The sequence below is a fragment of the Phasianus colchicus genome, chromosome Z, assembly GCF_987193195.1.
Source record: "Phasianus colchicus chromosome Z, bPhaCol1.hap1.1, whole genome shotgun sequence".
NCBI classification, from domain to species: domain Eukaryota; kingdom Metazoa; phylum Chordata; class Aves; order Galliformes; family Phasianidae; genus Phasianus; species Phasianus colchicus.
In genome coordinates, this window is record NC_143476.1 from 67,355,257 (window position 1) to 67,378,072 (window position 22,816).

A 22,816-nucleotide genomic window follows, 5' to 3' on the forward strand; every position below is an offset into this window, starting at 1 on the left:
GTCCTTCTTTATGCTGTGATCAGCATAGCACAAAACCAGGATGCTCTGCATCCTTTCCAGAAGACGTATACCCTAGGCTCATGTCACTAAGAGCAGATGTGCTGACCTATGGGCCCAGTCTGTTGCCATAATGTTGAGAATGGTTTCTCCATGCCACTGGTGCCTCCTCCACACTAAAATGAGAAGTTCTTGTGAACTGCAGAGTAGCTGTGCACTGTACACATCACACAAACAGATTTTCCGATACTTTGCCCTCTCAGTCACTCATTAAAGGCATTTGACAGGGATATGAAGCAGTGAAGTGCCTTCTGAAATGTAACATCTCTGTGAAAGCTCAAAATTCATTTCTATTTTTACAGAGCAACAGGGGTCAAGTATGGTTATAATAACTAACAACATGTGTGTTGTTTAATCTTCAAAGAAAGTATTACCTTTAGAGGTCCATAATTTACTCAGTAAATATTGTTCTCTTACTTCAAAAGGAAGCAATAATTAGATTATCCCTGCACTCAGAGTAACGTTTAATTTGTACATACTTTCAGAGCAACACAGTTTTCTGCGTACAATAGCAAAATCATTCTTCTCAACTGTCTGTACGCAGTCAGTGTTTAAAGTTGTAATTTAATACCCAGAGGAAAGATACAGCAGTTTATGAGATGCAAACACACAGAGCTTTTGCAAACCAACATGCCCTTCCTTCCAGTTGTCACTAGTGTACAGTCAGGGCTTGAAGTCACCTGCTCCTGCCTCCTTCTTCTCATTATACCTGGGACCCTTCTTGGGTTTGTTTGTTTTTCCCACATGGGGATAATACTATGGATTCGTGACCGTTCTTACAGGACAAAAAATGTTGGATGTGATTATGGCCCCATAGAGCTCCCTGCCCCAGCCTACCACGTGGAGCCCGTCCCCAGAGGAGCAGAGCTTCTTGGCCTTCAGAGGGTTCTGTCCTATCCTGTCTCTGGGGAGAGAGCTTTCTGGGCATAAGCAGGGTTGAAAACAGCAGGGATGGCTCCTGCCTCCCTCTGTGATTCTCTTCTAAGAGTTTTCATCCAAATGGCCTGCTGTAGGGTGCTGTGCTGGGTATGGGAAGGGCCATGTTGCCAGTGGGTCACAGTTGGCCCATGGCCATCAGGACTCTTCTCCTGGGGGATGTAGCTTTTCATTCTTGACAAGAAAAAGGTCTTGAAGTCTAGCTACTGGAGTAGTCCAACACCATCATAGTGAGACATCCAGCCCAGTGCATCATTCAGTGTAGAGAGAGATGTGCATCTGGAAAAAAGCTAGAGAGGATGTGGCCAAAAATGAGAATAGGGTTTTCCCTTGCTAAATGAGTCACCAAAATATATTGCTTTTCCATTAGCTATAACAGCAACAGTAAGTGTTACTCCACATTCCCTTGGGATTTAAATAATGGGGAGCACACCTTGCTGAAACATATGCTTGGAGACTGCTGATAAGATACGAGAACTAGAGAGATAGTAAATACACCAAGGAAATGCCTTTTTGCTGTTGATATTTTCATAATTGCCCTTAGGATGGTTGTTGCAAGAGCAGGGTTGAAAAATATTCCTGTTCATTTTCTGAAGCTTGAGAGGTTCTTTAAAACACAAACAAAAAAGGGGTAATGGGCTTCTGCCTAGCCTTTGAAAAAGACTGAGTCTGCTTTAACGTGACTTAGCTTGAACATTATTATACATTTTAATGAGGTAATATATGTGGAGGGGTCAATTAGAGCAAGGACTCATTCTGTTCCCATCAACACCTCCACTACAATGCTAACACAAACGTAATCTGATGGCCACAATTTGAATAAAATATGTAGTGTAAGATTTTCTATTGAATATTCTAAGTCAGGGGAGTCTGTTAAGCATTGTTGCCATGGGAACCACATGAAGGTTGGTTAATTAAGGATTGAGCAGATGCTGTGTAGTATGTAGTGTCATTTGTGCTTTCTACTTGTAATTAATATGCATGTGTGCCTGTGCCTGCATGTGTACGAATGAAAAACAAAGGAAAAGAAAGCAAACCACCTTAATTCATGTTACGGGTAAAATGAATTATTGATATACAAAAAGTGATGCCCCTCTACATGCTGAAAATACAAATAATGGAAAAAAAAAAAGAGACTGTTAAAACCAGCATGTATCTGGGTCATCATATTTCACATAAAAATGCCAAAATCAAATACTCAAGCTTCCCTCCCTCTTCCTACAAAATCCAGGAATTCTGAAGAGCTGGTTCACCTGTGAAATAGATTAAGATTAAAGAACAGCATTAAATGCTGGCTGAAAAAGCTCAGATGTATCATAGCTTTTGGGAGCATTTATATGTATACATAAATTTAAGCATGCAAAGAGAGAAAGGAAACTTATGCAAGTGCATATGAAAGTAAAGTTTAGGGCTCCTTGCTGTCTATGGGGTACTGCTGAGCTCAAAAGAAGTACCAAAAAATTATTCCCAAACCTTCTCCCTCCCCCTTTGCTCAATGAGGTTTGCTGTATGCCTATAATAGAACCTGAGATCGCTAAGACAGCACTGAATTCTTTCCTCTTTGCCTAACAGGGAGGGAACAGTGCCCAGTCATCTGATGCTTCAGGACATGCATTGAGCTTGACGGGGTCTGTTACTTGGGAATGAGAGGCCACTCATGGAAAAGGCTCCATACAGAGAGTAAGGCCAGCAGAGGTCATCGTTTCTTCCACCACCACTCCTGTTCTCCTACTGCCACTATATGGGGAGGTAGACTATCTGGAATTTTTGAAGCCTCACTCAAAAGCATGGGGAAGAAAACAAAGTAAGCTGTGCAATAGAAAAAAATGTTACCTGAACATGATCGTTTGAGCTTTTAGAAGTGGCAGTCCAGTGCTCTGGGGTAGCTGTGGCTGACTGGTGAATACCTGCTTGGACTGGGACCACAGCTGGTTGGAAAAGAAATGCAAAAATTGCTCACAGTGTTTCCCAAGTGCATTTCATTGAAAAAGAGCAGTCACCTCTTCTGAACTGCACACACTGCCTACAATTAAAGGAAAACCTTTGCAATGTTTCCAGTTGAAATTTTGCAAAAGCCTCAGAGCTCCATGTTTTAAGAGGACAAGTATCCAGCTTTTCTTAATTAAAAAAAAAAAAAAAAAAAAAGCGACATCTTCTAGTACTAAGACAAAATTAAGCATTTTCATCTAAAGTAGAGTGCAAGCACAAATATATTAACTTGCTGAGAGCTATTAAATAAAAATATTTCCATGGCACAATTCATTTCCTGGATCCTATTTTTAAAAATGATTTTCTAAGCACTCTTGGCGAAATTTCATACCCCAGTCTGCTGCTCATGTGACAATCAGGTACTTGAAAAACTTATTTTTTTAAACAGAATTATTTGTAGTGTAAAACTCTCTGAATCATCTGTATGACCAAGGAATGAAAAATGATGGATGTTTTTTCCCAACTGTGAGGAATAACAGCCAGTCTAATGAATGCTGAAGCACGTCTCTTTCCCAGGTGCTCAATCCTCTTTCTCTTTCCAATTTGCCTGCTAAATCTGCTGCACTTTCTGCTCATTTCTTAATATTCAAGGATTATCTAGATGCTCTCCTGGGAAATGTGGCTTCCGTAAGGTTATGGAAATAATTAGAAAAGACTACAGCTTGGTTTTTGAATGAGTCTAGATTTATTTGTGTTTTTCTTGTTGCTAATGAGAGGCTTGCTTATTCTCACTTTGATTGAGAAAACTTTTTTACAGAAAGAAAAGCACCATCTAATCCATAATATGAAGAAATAAATCTTTAAGAGAAGGCTGAAAAATTAATGTGATTGAAAGAATTTGATAAAATGGATAAAATTAAATTGAGCACAGATAACCTTTTTAATAGAAAGGTCTGAAATAGACTGCAGATATTGATTCAGCTACCATGCCAGTAATACGTTCAATGAACCATTGAGCAAGAGTGTCCACAGTTTTGTGAGAAAATTCAGGTTGCAAATCTCTGCCCCAGTCCAGTAGCATTAAGCAAAAAGCTTGTACCATTTCTTTGAGTACATATAGACTTCTCTTCATGCTCTCTTTAAACAAGTAAAACAGTTTCACCCAGAGCATACTTTCATAATATCCTCCATCAGGATACATGCAGATAGTTTCTGAGCATGTGTTTTTATAACACATGTATTATAACATCTACTGGATTTCAATTAGATACTTTCTTAGTTTTAGGTAGGCCTAACTACCTTCCTGCCTCATCCCTACTCCTTAATTCTAAGCATCTATATGTTGTTGGCTTATCTTACAGCTGTTTTCCATCTTCTATCAGGTATATTTCTCCTTTTCAATAGTACATACATAGTAAAATGTTGCTATGCTTTTACATTATTTGCACAAAAATTCTCCTACAATTCTTCATTAAATTATCTTCCCACATGCCCTTAGTTGTCTGTCTTCCTTACTGAAATTTGAAATTAGTCTTGAAATGGTCTTTTATATCTGAAGCTATTGTACTATAGGCTGCACAAACCAACACCATTAAGAGCCTTCACCTAGATATAAATCAACTAGCTTGGATGTTGCACAAAATATAGCTGTGGAAACCTTAAGCTCAGCATGTGCTAAACTCTTTGGCAGGGAAAATGACCTGTAGTGATTACCATACAGATGTTTCTAAGGTGTTTGTGGTATCCAAGCCAACTTAAGGAAATAGAGCTTGGGTATTGTTAAGGAGTTTTGCATCTTCTAGGACAAAAATGCCCAAGGTCTCTCAGGGACTGTTTAGTGCTAAAACTTTGTCAAACAGGGCAAGAACAGAAATTCATGTTCTGCATCAATGCCTGAATTTGTTTTCCTAGCAACTTAGAACTGACTTTAACTACATGACTGTGAAAAGGAAAGGGACATGGGGGTGTTGGTTGATGCTCGGCTGAACATGAGCCAACAGAATGCCCCGGTGGCCAAGAGGACCAATGGCATCCTGGCCTGCATTAGAAATAGTGTGGCCAGCAAGAGCAGGGAGGTGATCATCTCTCTGTACTCAGCACTGGCCTCTGGTGAGTCCACACTTTGAGTACTGTGTTCAGTTTTGGCCCCTCACTACAGGAAGGACATTGAGGCCCTGGAGCGTGTCCAGAGAAGGGCAACTGAACTGGTGAGGGGTCTGGAGCACAAGTCTTATGAGGAGCAGCTGAGGGAGCTGGAATTGTTTAGTCTGGAGAAGAGGAGGCTCAGAGGAGGCCTCATTGCACTCTACAACTTCCTGAAGGGAGGTTGTGGTGAAGAGGGGTTTGGCCTCTTCTCCCAGGCAACAAACAGGACCCAAGGAAATGGCCACGAGTTGTACCAGAAGAGGTTGAGGTTGGACTTAAGGAAGAACTTCTTCTCTCAGAGAGTGGTCAGGCACTGGAATGGCTGCCAAGGGAGGTGGTGGAGCCGCCATCTCTGGCAGTGTTCAAGAGGCGTCTGGACGAGGAGCTGCGAGATATGGGTTAGTAGCTTGTGGTAGCAGTGGTAATGGGAGGATGGTTGGACTAGATGATCTTACGGGTCTTTTCCAACGATTCTATGATTCTATGATTCTGTACATGACTTCTTTAGCAAAGTGTTCAAAGTGGTCTCTCCTGCAGTTTTTTAAACTACATTGCTCAGGTGCTCAACAGCAAAGACAAACATAAAGTCTTGCATCTGGATTACCTTAGAAAATAGTCACTGGCCCTAGTGGACCAGCTGAAGCTGTGTTAGCAGTCCCTTACAGTGCAGAAGGTTGAGTTTCAAATTCAGCAATTTTATCAGAACCATAGCCAGCAGGTCAAGGGAAGCAATTATTTTCCTGCACTGAGTACTTGTGAGGCTACATCAAGAATAGTGGTCTATATTGGAGTCCCAGTACAAGAAGTTATCAGGAAACTGGAGTTTGGAGCCCACAGTAGCGTGGAGTGGGTGTCATACATGGAGAGGGCAGAGCAACCAGGATGGTTTGGTCTACTAGAAAGAGTGATGCACTGGAATCTTTCTGCTGCCCTCACCTGGCTGATGGGGGATGCAGAGCAGATGGAGCCAGACTTCTCTCAGAAATCCGCAGTGAAAGGATAGCAAGCAGCACATGTAAACAACAGCAAGAGGAATTTCTATGTTTAAAGAAAAAGCTCTTCAACATGATGAGATGGGAGGGAGGATGAATGACGGGACGCGTGCAGAGATGCAATGGCACAACTATTCAAGAACCCTAGTAGGCTGATTTAATGTGAACATAGTCCTGCTTTGAGAGAAGCAAACACTTCTAGAGATCTCTTTCAAAAGGTCACCCATCGATTTTATAGGAATTACTACCACATCTATTCTGCCCATCTTGTCTGCCAGACTATAAAAGCTTTATTGTCTGTATTGTTCTCCTGGTGTCTTGGCATATCATTTGTTTTTTACCACCTCCTTCATTCAGGCTCTGACTTGGAAGGCATATAACAGAATTTATTATTGTGAACAGAAAGTTTCTAGTCTTTTTTCAAATTCCATATTACAACATTACTCAGAGTTCTTTTTCACTGATAGTATTTCTAGTGGTGACTGTTCTTTACCTGGATTTTATTACACAGTTATTTTTCTCTGCAAAGGATGATACGTAACTGTGTTACTTTGGGCACAACATTGACAAAGACTTTTGCTTCTCTGGATTATTTTTGTTTCATCTTCAGTGTAGCTGATCTTCTGCAGGCAGTGGGCTCAGAGATGGGTGGGAATACTTTTGCTTAAAATATTCTTCTTGGACTGAAGAACATAAGCCTTGGCTTCACACGATGTCTAGAAATAATACCTGAGGCAATAGAGGATCTGAAGCATGATAAACATAACTCTGCATTGTGTCAGTTTATCAAAGCTACAGAATAGAATACTAGCTAACATGCAATTTGTTGCTGAAAACCTGTGATCTTAACAGGTATTTTTGCACACAGACGTAAGATACAGTCTCAAAGTAATTTGTATCTCTTTTTTGTCATTTGAATCCTGATAATTATTTTTTTAAACGTGAAGGATTTAATTTCAAGTTTTTTCACTTGCACTGATTCAAGTGCAGGTTTAAGGTTACTTTTTAAAATTTTTCTTAATCTTTTTAAGAAGGCCAGTTAAAGAAAAGGGAAGACCTGCATTGGCTTCAGTGGACTCAAACCAAATAGTTGGGAGCATCTGGGAAAGGTACCAGCCAGGCACACACAGCTGTTTCTTTACTTACCAGGGACAGAAGCACCAGTGGAGGAAAAGCTACTGTCTCACCACATGGTGTGCTGTCTGCAAGGGTGACCATGAGAGTGTGGAGGAGGAGACCATATAATGGCCTTCCAGTACCTGAGAGGGCCTTCAGGAAAGCTGGGGAGGGACATTTTGTATGGGCAGGATGTCAGGGCTGCAGTGACTTGAGATGACGTATTTTTTTCAATTTTCAATATGTCTTTTTCTTATTAATTGTGAAAGTTTTTTTTTCAGCCTTGCTAAATGAAAAAGCAAAGGCTGAAAGAGGCATACCTGGCATCTGTCACATTTGAGGATAATATACCCATTTGTTCTGTTTCTTAGATGTCACTGCTTCTTTTGATATTCCTATACCAGGATGAGTGACTTTCCCCATTGACAGCTGAGAAAAATGATTTGGAAAACAAAAGCAAATGACAAGCTTTGAAGATTTGTGATAACCATAGCTGCTCACCTCTTCCCTCCAAGCCCAAGCGAATTAAAGATGTGAGAAAGAACGATGGGAAAGTGGCCTAGTGTTGGGGTCCCATTCAACTATACATATTCTAGAGAGAACCCAGAAACCTCATGTGTTCTGTGACTGCAGTAGGATTCCTGACTTGTCATGGCACTTCTTATGCCATCAGCGTTTGCTGCCTGCATGCGACTGGGGCTGTGATCCATCCCCTTTCAGAGGTAGATGGAGATTTTGCTGCAGGGCAGCTGAGGACACAGTGATTCACCAAACCACCCAAGGACACAGTTTTCAGCAGCACCCATGACCAGCTTTGGAGGGTAGACTACGTTCATCACATGGCTGAATCACTAGCTCTTTCCAAGCACAGACCTGCTGTGAGGATGACTCAAAGAATCATAGAATATCTTGAGTTGGAAGGGGCCCATATGGATTATCAACTCTTTGAAAGGGTAGCTAACAGCAGGACAAAGGGAAATGGTTTTAAGTTGAGGGAGGGAAGATTTAGGTTGGATGTCAGGGGAAGTTCTTTACTGTGAGAGTGGTGAGGTGCTGGAACAGGCTGCCCAGAGAGGTTGTGGATGCCCCATTCCCAGAGGTGTTCAAGGCCAGATTGGATGGGGCCCTGGGCAGCCTGGTCTAGTATTAAATGGGAGGTTGGTGGCCCTGCATATGGCAGGGGGGTTGGAGATTCATGATCCTTGAGGTTCCTTCCAACCCTGGCCATTCTGTGATTCTGTGATTCCGTGGTTCTGTGATCAAGTCCAACTCCTGCCTCCACACAAGACCACCCAAAAATGCTGTGTACCAGAAAACTAAGGATAGCTGTAATGAAGTTGCCAAGGCAACAAGGAGCTAACAGCCAGAAATTATTCTGGGACATGCTTGCTGTATGCATATCCCAGGATTTTCCTGTCTGCCTGGACAAAACTGAGCTCTTTAGCATGAAGACTACAGTTATTTTTCAGGAAAGCACCAAGATAAAGCACACTCTGGGAAACAATGAACTCCAAGTCCAGACTGAGGAAGTGCAGTTTTCACAAAATCAGGTGCATTTTAACCTGTGTAGAGGGAATATGTATAAATGTAACGAAAAGGAAAGGAAAGGAAAGGAAAGGAAAGGAAAGGAAAGGAAAGGAAAGGAAAGGAAAGGAAAGGAAAGGAAAGGAAAGGAAAGGAAAGGAAAGGAAAGGAAAGGAAAGGAAAGGAAAGGAAAGGAAAGGAAAGGAAAGGAAAGGAAAGGAAAGGAAAGGAAAGGAAAGGAAAGGAAAGGAAAGGAAAGGAAAGGAAAGGAAAGGAAAGGAAAGGAAAGGAAAGGAAAGGAAAGAAAAGAAAAGAAAAGAAAAGAAGGACTTGCAGCAAATGTCAAGCCTCCTGTATGTCCACCAGCTGCAAGGGTTTCAACCTGTTACTTGCATGAGTTGACACTTCTGGCTGTGATGTTCACCATTTGCTGATTCAAATCAGTATTGCTTTGGGTCCACCAATTGTGCTGCCAGTGAGGGGGCAGGAAGATTCAAATGCATCACAATCTGCCTGTCTGTCTTTTTATCTATGTATTAATCAAAGTTTAACCACCTGTGTATCTTCTTGTCAGAACATACACTGAGCTGCTGTAGGACCAGAGCCTTTATCATGCTGGTGTAATTTGTATCATGCTTATAACTTTGACCTCAAGGAATTTATCCAGAATCCCAGAATGGCTGAGGATGACAGGGACCTATCTGGCCCAGCCTTTACTCAGGCAGACACCCAGACCGGGCTGCCCAGGGCCATGTCCAGGTGGCTCTTCTAGATCTCCAAGGAGGAAACTCCACAGTGTCCTTGGTCAGCATGTGCCAGTGCACCCTTACAGTACATGTTTCCTGTTATCCCGGAAGAACCTCCTGTGTGCCAGTCTGTGCCCCTTGCTTCTGGTCCACTGACCACCGCTGAAATAAGCCTGCCTCTGTCCTCTGCACCGTCCTGTCAAGTGCTGATGGACACTGATGAGATTGCTCGGAGTCTGCTCTCATTCAGGCTGAACAGTTCCGGTTCCGTGAGCCTCTCACCACAGAAAAGATGCTCCATTTTCTTTGTGGCCCTCCATTGTGCTCTCTGCTGTTATATTCATGCCTCTCTTGCACTGAGGAGCCATGAATGGGCACAGCACTCTGGCTGTGAATGCCCATCTACATCTCTGGAGCTGAAAGTAACTTTTTTGTCTCACTAATTTGCTATTCCTCAAGCTACCTCCTGTCACCCCATGGGGAAAGCACACAAGAGCAGTCAAGTATCTCAGCAGACAGCTGTGCAACTCTCACTCAGTAAGATCTTGCTTGGGGAATTCATCCAGGCTGCAGAAAAAAAATTTAATGGTAATTGTTTCTGTTTCAGCAGTTCTCGGTTTTGTTGCCTTTGAACTGTGTCTGGAAACAAATACCTTTCTTCTTTATTTTCCTCTTGGGACAGTCAGGAGGTCTGCTTTCAGGTGGTTTAATGAGAAACAAGCCTCTGTCGACAGTATTTAGGGAACATGATTAATTGCTGGAGTAAAGTGCTGCAGCATGCCTCCATATAATATCTACACAATCAGTCTGGGACAACAGACTATGTTCCCTCAGCAAGGAGATTGTTACTCGATACAAAAGGAAGCCTCAATTTCCCCACTCCAGAACCTAAGTCATGACACTGCAAACGGGCATTTTTGGTCCTATTTGTTCCCATCTCACAACCCTCTTTTGCAGATTTGCCACCTGAATATTTCTTTGCTTGCAGCCTTAGGGCTGTAGCTGCATTCTTAATGTCCAAAGGAGGATGCACCAAGTGTTTTGCAGCAGCCTAGTTGCAAGGAAGTGGGAAGTAGCTCACAGAGGAGACAAAGTCCTTTTTGGCAATTCTAGCTCAGCTGAGGGGCAGAAGGGGAGGCTCTGATCAGGGGCTATGCATATTTGTATGTAAAGGGATGAGCTCACTAGTTCATAGTCCCTGATTACTGGGACACAAGGCTGTGTTTTGCTTGGGGCTGGAATCATCTCTGTTCACTGCAGCAAGGCCTGGCAAAGCCTCACAAGTAGTACAGCCTAGTAAAAAACATGGCACCAGTTTGCTTTCCTCACCAATGTAACTTGTAAGGCTTGGAAATCCGGGAAAATTTTAACTGCAATCTAATCATCACAGGCTTTCAGGTCATTTCTTCTGCTTTTTTTAATGCATATTTTTTCTTGATATTCCTGAGCAGGGGATATCCTGTGAGAGCCTTGGGAAGGTTCCTTGATAATTCAGAGGCCTCTTTCCTCCAGGAACCACTCTGGTAAATCCATAATGACAGTTCTCTGCATTCCAGAATCTGAGTCAAATGTGCTGGGACATGTTGGCCAGGCCCGATCTTTTTTTTCTGACACATCTCTTTGCAGCATGCATGCTTGCTCCATACTTCTGAATTTTCTCTTCATATAGGTGAGCATTCTTCAAATCCACTTCCTAGTTTTATCCCTCATGTGGGATCATGGCAAAAAAGCTTAGTGTTTGTGTTTGATTGCTAGTTTAGAAGATGAATGTTATGTTTTTCCTGGATAAAATCTGTGGTGACCCACAGATTGTTGGCAGAGTCCAAGTCCACACCATTGCCTGAAAGCCCTGAGCTGGGTACAGGGTGGGCTCCTTGTTTTGCAAACCAGCTTTCAGCCCCTCAGGCTATGCCAGATTTTCTCTAGCCCAAGGAATAAAGCGCTGAAACCAAAAGTATACCTCTCTGTGCTGCTCTGGGAGTTGGGACTGAATCAGAGCAGCACTTTCCAGACAAGAGGAACTTCCAAACAAGGCAGACAGACTGAGAAAATTGTAATATTTCCTGGTAAAACTGGAGAGAGACATGCTGGGGGCAAAACCTCTGCCCTACATATGTTTAGGTCAACATATGGGAACGGGACATGAAATTTTACATGTACCATACTCATATTTAGTTTTACTAAGGTTGGTTAGAAGTAATTCAGTCGTTGACACTACACATATCTCTGTTAAAAAACAAAACAAAACAAAACAAAAAGCAAACTGGTAAATTTGAAAAGTTTCTCTGTTATTCACAATTGATTACTGAATGGGCAGCACAAGGTGGTGCCTAAAATGAATCATCTTGGCTGGCGTGAATAGGGGAAATGTGTTGAAAAAATAGCTACTGCAAGGGCAGCATTTCTTCTCCTGCCAGTACAGGTATTCATAACAGAGACAGTTCTGAGGGAGGGCTGGGAAATGAAGTGGACTGAGAAAGGGAAGAAAGAGCAAGCATTGTGTTGAGGGAACAATGTGGCCAGCGCACTGTGTGTCCAAGTTCTGCTGGATTATTTCATGGTATTTTAAAATACATCGCAAATGCAGCAAGCAGGAAGCTGTTCAGAGCCAGGTGCAGAGCTTGATTCATCCACTGGACCTTCATTCTTAGCACTTAGGCCAGCAGTTATGATTGCAGTGTACTTGTATCTGATTTCTCTCACCTGGTTGTATCATGTATAGAATTATTTACATTTTGGGGACAAACAGCTTCTCTCCGTAAAACATGACGGATCAGATTGGTGAGGTTTTATGTTGATTCTCTTCTTTCACTGCTCTTACACTACAAGAAGCTCAGAGCAAAACTGTGAATACATATATTATTTCCGTATGAATTATGCCCCTTGTAAATGCTATGGCATGCTTGCAAAGCTTTGATTACTCATCCCACCCTGAGCTAAGAAACTACTGATCCTTGCAGAAAAAAAGGGAAGACTTTGATGTCTACCAACATTGGCATGTCATAGAGATGAGTTTGAAAGGGAAGTACAGGTCCTTAGTTCTGATAGAGTAGAAGGCTGGCATGCTCCCACAGATCATTTTTTTTTCCAGATCACATCAGTTTCTGTCCGGCGACTTGCAGTTTGTATAGCACTGCAAGGTAAATATGCTGTGCAGCACTGGGACTGTGCTCATCACCTCTGTGAGTGTCCTCCGAGCTTCACACTCCCAGTCTGAGAAATCAGCAAACTACAGAGCAGATGAAGTATGAACCTGTAAGGGCAGATCTGCAACCAGCCTGAACTGGCACATCTCCAGCATAGTGGAGAAAGACGTTATGCTGATTTACACCCTTTCAGACTCGCCCAAGGTAATGGCATGCTCTCCTCTGACTTCAATAGCAGCAGGCAACTGGTGCTGGGAGAGAGGCTTCCTTCCACTAGAGGAATAACACAGCTGTACATGAAGTCCAAGGGAGCGAAGCATCAAAAGCTGCCTCAACAGCAGTGGTTAGGTTTAAACAATATGCACACCTTTAATGTTCCTAAGAGACAGGTTTCAGATGTGTGAGCCCATTTTTTTGTCTTTTGCCAAGAAAAGAGATGTGTGTGAGTTGTTTCCTAATTGCCACAGGCAGTGTCACATGACTATTTCAGCATCTCCAGGCACTGGGAGTCTGCCTAGGTGTGCGATGAGCAGTGGGGGGAAATCATCTGGATACGTACATTCCTTGTGGTAAGGCAAATTTAGGTCTGCAAAGCTCATGACTAGCAAGTATCAAGTACTTCAGACCTCTGAATGATAAAATCACAGCGCTTGAAGTGCTGTTAACCTGTTACAGAGTTTGTAAGGTTTGGATGGAAAGGGAACACTGGCAACTGTGGTGGCAAACAGAGTGTTCTGTGGAAAATCCTTCTCAGAGGCACTGACAATGAGCAGCTTCTGCTGTCCTAACTGGCCTAAGGAGTAAGGTAAAAAATAAGTAACCAGCCTCTCTGTGCAGGTTGTTCTGTGTTTTCCAGTTACTGTGAAATCAATGTGAGAGTACCTGAGGGTGGTACTGCCTGCTGGCACAGAGTGGCAGAAAGAGGGTATGCTCAGAGCAAACTACCTCATAGACCATTTAACTAACTTTTTTTTCATTTTAAAGAAATGTCTCAACACTAATGTTGGAGCTATAGCATTCTCCTCTTATTCCCCTGCAATTTGTTATCCCTTAATGGCTCAGCAAGGTGCTCATCCTGCAGGGAATGCTGCTTTTCATCGTTCTGTGGTACCCTGCACAGCTCTGCTGTTGGCCTCCTCATTTTTCCCTGCCTCTTATTTCTGGGTAGTTCCTGTCAGGAGCATAAATCTAACCTTTTCATCTCTGTGGTGTCATCTCTTGAGCTACAGTGGTGCTGCTGAACTACCTTCTTTAGTTCAAACTGCAATTTTGGTGAGACCTTTCTAAAGCCCTTTTCTGTCTATGTTGTCTTACATAAACTGGACATGTGCTGGAGCACTAAGACCAGTGTATGTGATGCTGATCAGCACTTCCTCATTGCTTTTCTGTATCGACAGATGTTTTATCTGTCTTCCATTTTTGAGTTTGGTTAGTTAGATCACTGGAGTGAGTCTTGTCTTGTGAGCTGTGGCCAACAATTTCTCCTTTCAGGGTTGCAGCTTACAAATGCTACAATAGCACAAATAAATGCACTTGAAATGCATGTATCTAAAACCAGCATTAAAGTCTCTGTAAGATTTGTTGATCTATATTTGCATAAGAGACAACGTACATTTGACTCAAAATTATTCCTGAAAATGGCTGGTTTCTACAGGGAATATTATTCAGACACAGGCTTATGGGCAGAAAATATCTCATCTCACATCAAGAATAAATTCCTTTCCTTTGCCTTTTCCAGAGCCCAAAAGGCCATATTTATATCTACAGATCAAAAAGATATCTGATATGATCGAGCAGATCGTTTCTTACTTGTTTTCAGTCTAATAAAACTGACTTGGGCTGTCATGCAGGATTGGAGATGTCTGACTGATGGTCTCAAGGACCTCTGAGGAGACAGCGGCTGGCTGGGCAGACTTTGGGCCGTTTTTCCAATGACATGCGATCTCTTGTGCTTTATTTGGTAAGTGAACGGAGCAGTGTCTACAGTTTCTGCAAAGGCTTGCTTTATCTGTGTATGTGCTTGCTCCTCTTTATCACAGGCCTCACAAGCATGTTTTGCAGGACAGAAGGAACAGCCTTTTAGGAGGGGATGTGCTTACATTCAGAAGAGAGCATCAGGAGCTGGGAATGGAGGAACAGAGAAGAAGTAGGGGGCTGCCGGACAGATGTCTAATTGTGGCCATACACCAGAGGCCCCATGTTAAAAGATTGGTACCCAGATATCCACACCCTTTTGGTACGCAGCAGCTGCATTTCCTAGGAGCTAGGTGCTGGGCATTAAAGACATCTGGGTACGTGCTACCACAGCTGCATCGTTCCTTGCATAGATGACTCATTACCAGTCTTACTTATAAAACTGCTTCCTGAAGGAGCACGAACAGCTATCCCTCTTCTAAATAAGCAAAGCAGCTGCTTGTGTTCCTGGCCTGCCATACTACTGCCTGTCCAGCAGTAGATTACTTGTGAAGAAGCAGACTGTTGCTGTTCAGTGGCTGCCATCAGCCAATGCTATTTTGAGATAGAGGGGAGACCACAAAGCAAAACTCGTTGAAGAAGAGGGGTGAGAGTGGTGCTAGCATCCTCTGAGAGTTCCTTTCATTGCCCTCCTCCTGTGACCATGTGAGTGCCTATTCTGCTGTGCCACTTGCATACCCTTCTCAGAGCCCTGATTAGGGAGTTAGCTCTTCCACACGACAGCCAAACAGATGAACCACAGCCCTCTAGCACCTGCACACTCCTCAGTGCTCCCAGCCCTGTGATATTGGTTTGTTCAGCTCTTTCTCCTTTAAGCCTGTTTTAAAATGTCTTTGTGATAGAAGAGTAACTCTCACGTATTTGTTGTAACTTTGATTCTGTAAAGGTATGTGCAGGGCTGGCAGAGAGATGGCACAATCAGGTTGTCCCAGAAGAAACTTTCAAGTGAACAATAACTTTGATTAATAGAGAGATCGCATCCCACTGGATTTTATCAGTCAGTTCATTCTAATCTTGAAAAAAGAATAAATCTGTAGAGAAGCCTGAGAAGCCTATAGATGTATCCAGAGCTGTCAGTTGTATGTCGGTCGTGTTCTTTTTAAAGGAAATGCCTTTATTTGGGGTGAAGACTTGCAGGTTTTTTTTTTTTAAATATTGCAGTGCCTTTGTTTAGGTAGCAGTGTTGGTTTTTTTCTCCCTTTTCTTCCCCCCTGTAGGCGTTACATGAAGGCATTACAGTTCTCACACTTCATTTTTCATATCTTCCCTCACCAAATTACTACACCTCTTGGAGTCCTGAGAGTAATCACTCACTCTAATTAAATGTTTCATATTTTATTGGTCGCTGCATGCCATCTGCAGCACAGAGGTCTCATACGAGGCCTACTTCATATGAAATATCTTCATATTTCTCTCACGCACACCTGTGGGCAGAGATTTACTCCTTCACCACTTTTCCATTGCAGTGGTGGCACTCAGGCACTCACTGCCACCTGAACCAGCAGATGCCAGGATTGGCTTCACCTGCTTCTGGGGCTGAACGAAAAGAAGATGGCATACATTCAGTGCAGACAGCACTTCTTACCATGATGGAGGTAGTAACGCAGGGCTTGGGAGAAGTCTCTGCAGCCTACTGTGTATTACTGGGAGCCCTCAGGTGGAGTTTGAAGAACTCTAAAAGGAAGCTCTGTTTCCTGCCCAGGGATCTGTCAGCCAGGCTGGACAGTTATAATTGCCCATGTAAGTCTCTGAAAGCTGCTGGGAATATGGCATTAAATTGTATCACTGGAAGGGGTTTGTGATCTCTGCTTTCAAAGCTGAAGTGTCATTAGTAAATCTATTGGGGCAGTTTTCACTGTTGAAGCATAAATTACTGAGAGGCCTGAAAGAACTAGCTCAGAAAAACCTGAGTAAGTGCCCACAGCCAACAAGTTCTAAAGAAAGAAGGAAGAGTGACATTAGCTATTACTGCCTTATCTCCTGTCTTGGTCCTGGAGGACTTTGCAGGAGTTGCTGGGAACTGATGCTGTTGATTCAGAGGAAATGAGCTCTTTCCCACATTTACTTATCTCTTTGGATATGTTCTTTGATTTCCAGACCTGTTTCTCTTAATCCCTTGGGTAGGAAATAAGAAAGGAGAAACAATGTAAGAGCTGCTTGAAATATATTTATTGAAACCCTGATCTCCAGAGAGAGATAGCGGAAACCATGCAAGTCACCCTGTAAAAAAATAAAAAAGAATAATTTAATAAGCAGCAACAGAGCAGGAAGTTCACCAGTATTCAAAAAAAAAAAAAAAAAGAAAAAAAAAAAGAAAAGAAAAAAAGAAAAAAAAGAAAAAAAAAGAAAATAAAAAAGAAAATAAAAAGCCACAACTATAAAATTCAGAACTAAAACAAAGAAACCACATGAAATATGTATTCCAGCACGGAAGAAGAAATAAAAAAAGAAAGAACAACTGTAAAGAACGCATATTAAAAATGACCTTAAACATAACACTGAATCTATACCATCACACTTGGAGACTGCCTGGGACCTATATTTTGAGACATCAGCACATTAAAAGCCGGATATTGTCTCGGAAACCTGAGCTGGGGCTGTGTACTCGGACAACTGTGTCCACATCACTGCTCCCGAGTTTCTGTGCTCTTGAGAGTCTGAGCCCTTTCCTCTTTGTGTGCTGCCCAAGTTCCCAGTCTTTTGCAAGGCAGTAGACAGTCACGATGTAATTATCATGGGAGGCTGGAGCTGCGGGTTGCCAGTTCTGTTAACAAGCTGGTTTCCCATGATACTGAATAGAATAGTCCTGAGGACAGGGCTGAACCATCCTCAGGGGGCTGTGTGACTGTGGGCAGCTTGCTGTCTCCCCCACAAGTGCTTTTATATTCCTGCATATAAAATACACATGCAGACATATTTAAGCAAATACATACATACATACATATATATATATATATATATATGCATGAAGTGTTATACTCTTGGCTTTCGTGTTGCCTGATGCAATTTGTTTCTATTAATTGAAAAACAAATTGCACAGTTCATCTTAATTTTTGTTTGAAGTGTAGCAGCTCTCTTCAGATGAGCAATACCTTCTCAGGAAACACCACAGAGTACCTGGGTGTCCCCCAGGTACTGCAGATCCCAGCAGCCATCAGATCAGACCATGTCCCAGGCCCTCTCTTACCTGTGCTAGCACTGCCCAGAAGGGCTGCCACACTGCAGAGAGGTGGCACAAAGGCCACTGGGTGCCACCACACCTGAGTCAGCAGGGAACAGAGCTCAGCTACCTCCAGTGTTCACTGCTTTCTAGGAAGCAGTTTCTAAAGTCAGTTCTGTAATCAGGCAGGGGGGAAATGAATGATTTCACAACTGGGTTGCCACTGCCAATAACCCATCTCAGACAGAGATGGGGGTTAGTGTTGGGAAAGCTGCTGGCTCAGCAAGTAGTGACAGAATGCAAATTCTGACAGTCCATCCTCCTCTGAGGCATTTGAAAAATATGTTCTGAACAGATGTGACTTTTGTGAGAAAGAGTCTTAATAAAGCCTCCAGCTTTGCAGCTCTCCTCTCTGCTTTGCTAAGCAACCTGTGACATGGTCTGTCACATTTTTTTCTGTGGGACAAGCACCTAAAACCAGGATATTGTATTGGAAATCTGAGCTACACACCAATGTAGCTGTGAAATGCTTTCCAGAATAATAAAAGAGTAGTGAAGGTAAGGCAGTGTAAATGGCACAATGAAAGCACAGTTATCTTTTCTCCTCTGTTTGTATCACAGCACATGCACAGACAATAAGCTGTGTCAAAGCACATTATCAAATTTATGGTATCAATTAATCAAAACACAGGAAATGCCAGAGTGCAGATTTCCTGTACGTTTCTGTTGAGCTTATGTTTTATGCAGCATGATTTAATTTTAAGAAACTCAGATATTAATTTACCCATGGACCTATACCTCAGTAAGTACACAGTGAAGAGTCTCCTTAGTGAGCAATTATTCAGTTTTATTCTGTCCTTGCTATTTAGTATGGGGCTTTATATCTTAGTTATTACTCATCCCTGTAAATCCTGCTGTGAGGATGAAGATATTAACTGCTCTCTGGGCTTTTCTGTGGTACTTACTGTTATGAAGCCTGAATGTTTCACAGAAATAATGAGTATATCCTCTGCCTAGCTCTGTAGGATGATAGTGAGACTTATTTCTGTCTCAGAGCTGGCAAACTGAAACATAGACTGACCAGGATCAAAAGTCTTCCCTAATTTTAGATACTAAATTTTGAGTACGCAGGATAGTAGAGTATTTATAGCCTGAGTTTTTTGTGTCTCAGATCTTTTGTTCTAAGGGAGAACATTTGTTTCATCCTTGAGTTTGGCCTATCCTGCACACTGGACACTGGAATATTGAAAAAAATAGATTGTGACTGTGTACCTGAAGTTTGCACCACACTGTGACTGCTGCCTAGCTGGCAAGCTCTGGCTAAGGGTGTTACATGAAGTCCATTGATTTGAGGTTTTGTTCCTCCCTTGAGAAAAAGATGAGATTATTGAGTAGCAGTTAGAGGAGGAACAGTGAGTGCTTGCAGTGTAGGGCTTACACCTGAGCCACCTATCCATCTCTGCCTTGATGTCAGAGTTCTTCACCATAGCTCTGTCTTTGCCCAGCCTACAAAGTTTGGAGCAGCCTACAAACATGGACAAGAAAAAACAGCTAAGCAAGAAAACCACATTTTAAGTTAAAGGATGGATTGGCATGAAAACAAACGGTTACAAACTTCCCACAAAAACTTACAGTCTATAATTTAAAGGAAGAACTTTAGCATCAGAGAAATATGCAGCAGACTTCTACCCATGCAATGGGCAAAAAGAGGTATTTTTAAGATGCAGTTGGGTGAGATCTTGGAAGCACAATCATGTATTATGTGGCTCCTAATATACAGGGCTCTCTTTTTCCCCCAGACACTAAACCCTCCTTCCTGCTCAGCCGAAGCATGTTCCTGGGTCTCACCTAGTCCCTCTTGTTCCAGATGGGATGATGGGAGATGATAGCACAGATGGAAGGGGGGTTTTTTGGCTTCTCTCTAGAGTCTGGGGCTTTCTAATCTACACTGCCTGGTCATGGCAGAAAGAAGAACTGTCTTTGCTCCTCCATTAGGCATGGTCACTCAGCTCAGGTGATGGATTGGCACAAATGACCCAGGAGCTCTGCAGGTATGCGCACATCATAGTGTGGGGCACAAGTCCTGTCTGAATAGTTCCCAAATTTTCAGCTGACAAAATCACTTAGTAGAGATCATTTTTTAAGCTAATGGTCTGGACAAATTTGGGAATGTTTTCACAGGATGGCAGAAGGCAGGTGCAGGCAGTGAAGCAGTTTTATTCAGCTTGACAAATCTTTCTCAAAGTACCAGGGCACCCCGAGATGGTCATAGCAAAGGCCACTGGAATGCTTTTCAAACAAAATCAAAGGAACACGTCTTCCCTACCTTGCCTGAACTCTTTTTTTTCTCCATCTGTAGAAACCAGCAGTACAGAAACTTGATGCAAACAACTAGCACACATAAAAACAAATCCAAATGGTCAACATTTGGTGTATAAAGAACTGCAAACAGGGTCTTAAAATGAGAGGTGTCTGGTAACTTAAGAATGGGTGGAGCTACCAGCCCTCCTGGTTATGTTTAATTTCACCTGTCTGAAGCAGATTACATGAGCTCTGTGTCCTTGCTACATACCTTGTCACACTGATACACACCAGAAAGCTCCCTGTTGGTGCTGAGCTGTGGATACTCAGAGAGATTTCATTTCTGGGGTGTACTCTGCTGGAGTTCAACAGCTGTGCATTGGATTGGACCCGTATGTGCACTGAGGGAAATGTGTGTGCCTGCATGTGTATGCAAGTACATGTGTGTGTGCACAGATGCTGGAGGTGTTTGCTGCATGACCAATTTCATGTTGGAGCCATGGCTGTGCCCTGGTGTTGAGCAAGTTTCAGAACAGAGCTTGGCCCTGCAGCTCCGCTGCAGCACAGGGGACAGGAGAGCTGCATCACTTAGGGGTACAGTATTACTGCTAAGCTGAAATGAACTGTGTACATCAGCATGTGCTTGTTTGCCCTGTGGCCAGACATAAGACGAGCTGCAGTGCCCATCTGCTCAGCCCCAGCTCCTGTTTGGGTCATGGGTAGGAACAAATGCCCTATGCAGGTACAGGGCAGAAGCTCTGGGGCACAGCAGCTCTGGCCCTGAGAAACCAGAGAACATCTGGGCAAGGGGAAGTAACACCACGTAAATGAGTCCCTGCAAAGCAGTAGTGCTCCAGACTTCACATATGTCAGTAGAAGCTTTCTAAAAGGGTAATTCCCATTCTTAAATGTCAGACTCAGTGACAGCCATGTGTTGAGGATGTTAGCACAGAAAGGAAAATGCTTCATACTTCCCCCACAGAGGCATGAACCCTCATCTCTGATGTCTCATGGGAGTGTCACAGCTTATATCCATGCTCCAGGTGATGCAGAAAATGGCAGCCCTCTCATTCTCTCTCCTGAGGCTTCAGGGCAAAGAAACCAAGCTGTGCTGGATCTGGCACAGATCCATGCTGCAGATTCTGACCAGGTAGTGGCCAGGAGAAGAGTCTTTGACAATATCCTCTAAATACCTGTTTAAGATAAAAATCTGGTTGTTTCCACAGGCAGAGAAAATTACTCGGCTTTATTCCTGGCACAGTGAATGCAAAAACAGCCTGGCCATAGTCTCAAGCTATGAACCTACAGCAAATAAGAAAAAGAATTACTTTAAAGTAGATTTTTAAATTTTTTTTTCTTTTTTTTTTTTTTTTATAAAGAGTCTACTTGAGATGGCCCCACATGAAAGGGAATTGCTTTATCTAATCTTGCCAGAAAAAGCATTTCAGCATAGAGGAGCATGAAAGTGAATGCCTGACCCTCCTTGGAGGCCAGTTTCCATATGGGGTCAGGCAGAAACACAGCACCTGATGATGGCTGGAGATAAATCCTGGATAAAACACGGAGGCTGACTGAGAGTTCAGGCTTTGTGGTTTATTCTTGAGCCTTATCACTGCTGAAAGAAAATTGAAGTGATTATGTAGTACTTTGAACTTAATGGAAAGAAGAAAGATAGCGAATGCCTGATTACATCTTTTCTTCAAGCCATTCAAGTAAAGGCCATTGCCCATTACACAGTTAGCTGGCAGCTAGATAGCTCAGGATCTTCTTGCTAGTATTCCCTGGTAAAGATTAACCGCATCATCTCACTTGCCTTCAAACTTCTAGCAGGTTAGAACAAAAAATGCTGCATGTGCCTTCAGCATTTTACCCTTTGCCTTCAACCTGGGTCCAGACTAGGCTATAATGACAACAGTGGGATCCTGGAGAGGCTGAACTTGACTCACGGAGAACATGAATCAGGAGTTGGGCAATTTGACCTTCTTACACTTCCATAAAAATGAGCTGTGTGCTGTAGCAATTCCTAAGTTCCTAAAGACTAAATTTACCAAAAATACCCAAATTACTGTTTGTTTTTAGGAGGCTGATGCTGTGCTGAGATCTAATTTCTGATGCTGATTCCTTCTGATGGGCATGATGTGGCATGCATGGGAATAACCAGAGATGTGTATGCGCTGGCTGTCCTGAGAAGCTGCAGGAAGAGGTCTGCCTGAGACCTGAGTGAGAACATGGATAGGAACAATGGTAGTGAATTTTAGTCACTACTACGTATAAGAATAAAAGAAGTTGTCACACAGGTTACATAGCTGCCACTAGTTCGGACCAGATGAACAACAAAATCACCATGATGGAACTTCAAAAGTAATAATGAAATTTTAGTGGAGTGGAGAGAAAGAAGATAGAGGACTGGACTATAAAGACTTTGTGATCATGATCAAATCACTTCATCTTCCCTTCTCATTTTCTTCAAGGAGGGCCAGCTCAGCACCGAGCAGCATCACCCATCACTGGCATTAATCACTTCTCTGCTGAAAATGCTACATCTGGCCACGAGAGGTCTCCTCCACTGATCTCTGAAAGGACTGTGTGTGTCCAACAGAAGAATGCTGCTGGAAGAAAAGACCGAAGCTTGACTCCAGGTCACTAAGAGCAAATGTATGCAGAGAAAATGTGAATGCACTCACTTTCACAAAATAAACAAACAAACAAACAAAAAAGATTTATCTTACTAACACTGCATTATCTTACTAATATTGCATTGTACAATTTGCAGAAGACTTGACCTGAAAC

The 22,816-nt window shown here is 42.7% G+C and overlaps 1 protein-coding gene across 7 annotated transcripts in view; it reads left to right on the plus strand.

Moving 5' to 3' along the window:
• The window catches only part of ARHGEF28 (Rho guanine nucleotide exchange factor 28), a 157,460-nt gene extending 134,950 nt beyond the window's left edge, over positions 1 to 22,510 (plus strand). For 6 of the 7 annotated variants that reach the window (XR_016462144.1, XR_016462145.1, XR_016462148.1 and 3 more), the window contains one exon: positions 2,566 to 4,402. The gene's annotated coding sequence lies outside the window, so the exon portion shown is untranslated. Of the gene's footprint in view, positions 1 to 2,565; positions 4,403 to 14,441; positions 14,552 to 22,105 lie in introns of those variants that run through there. The other variant, XR_016462146.1, reaches the window with a different exon arrangement.
• The last annotated feature ends 306 nt before the right edge of the window (positions 22,511 to 22,816 follow it).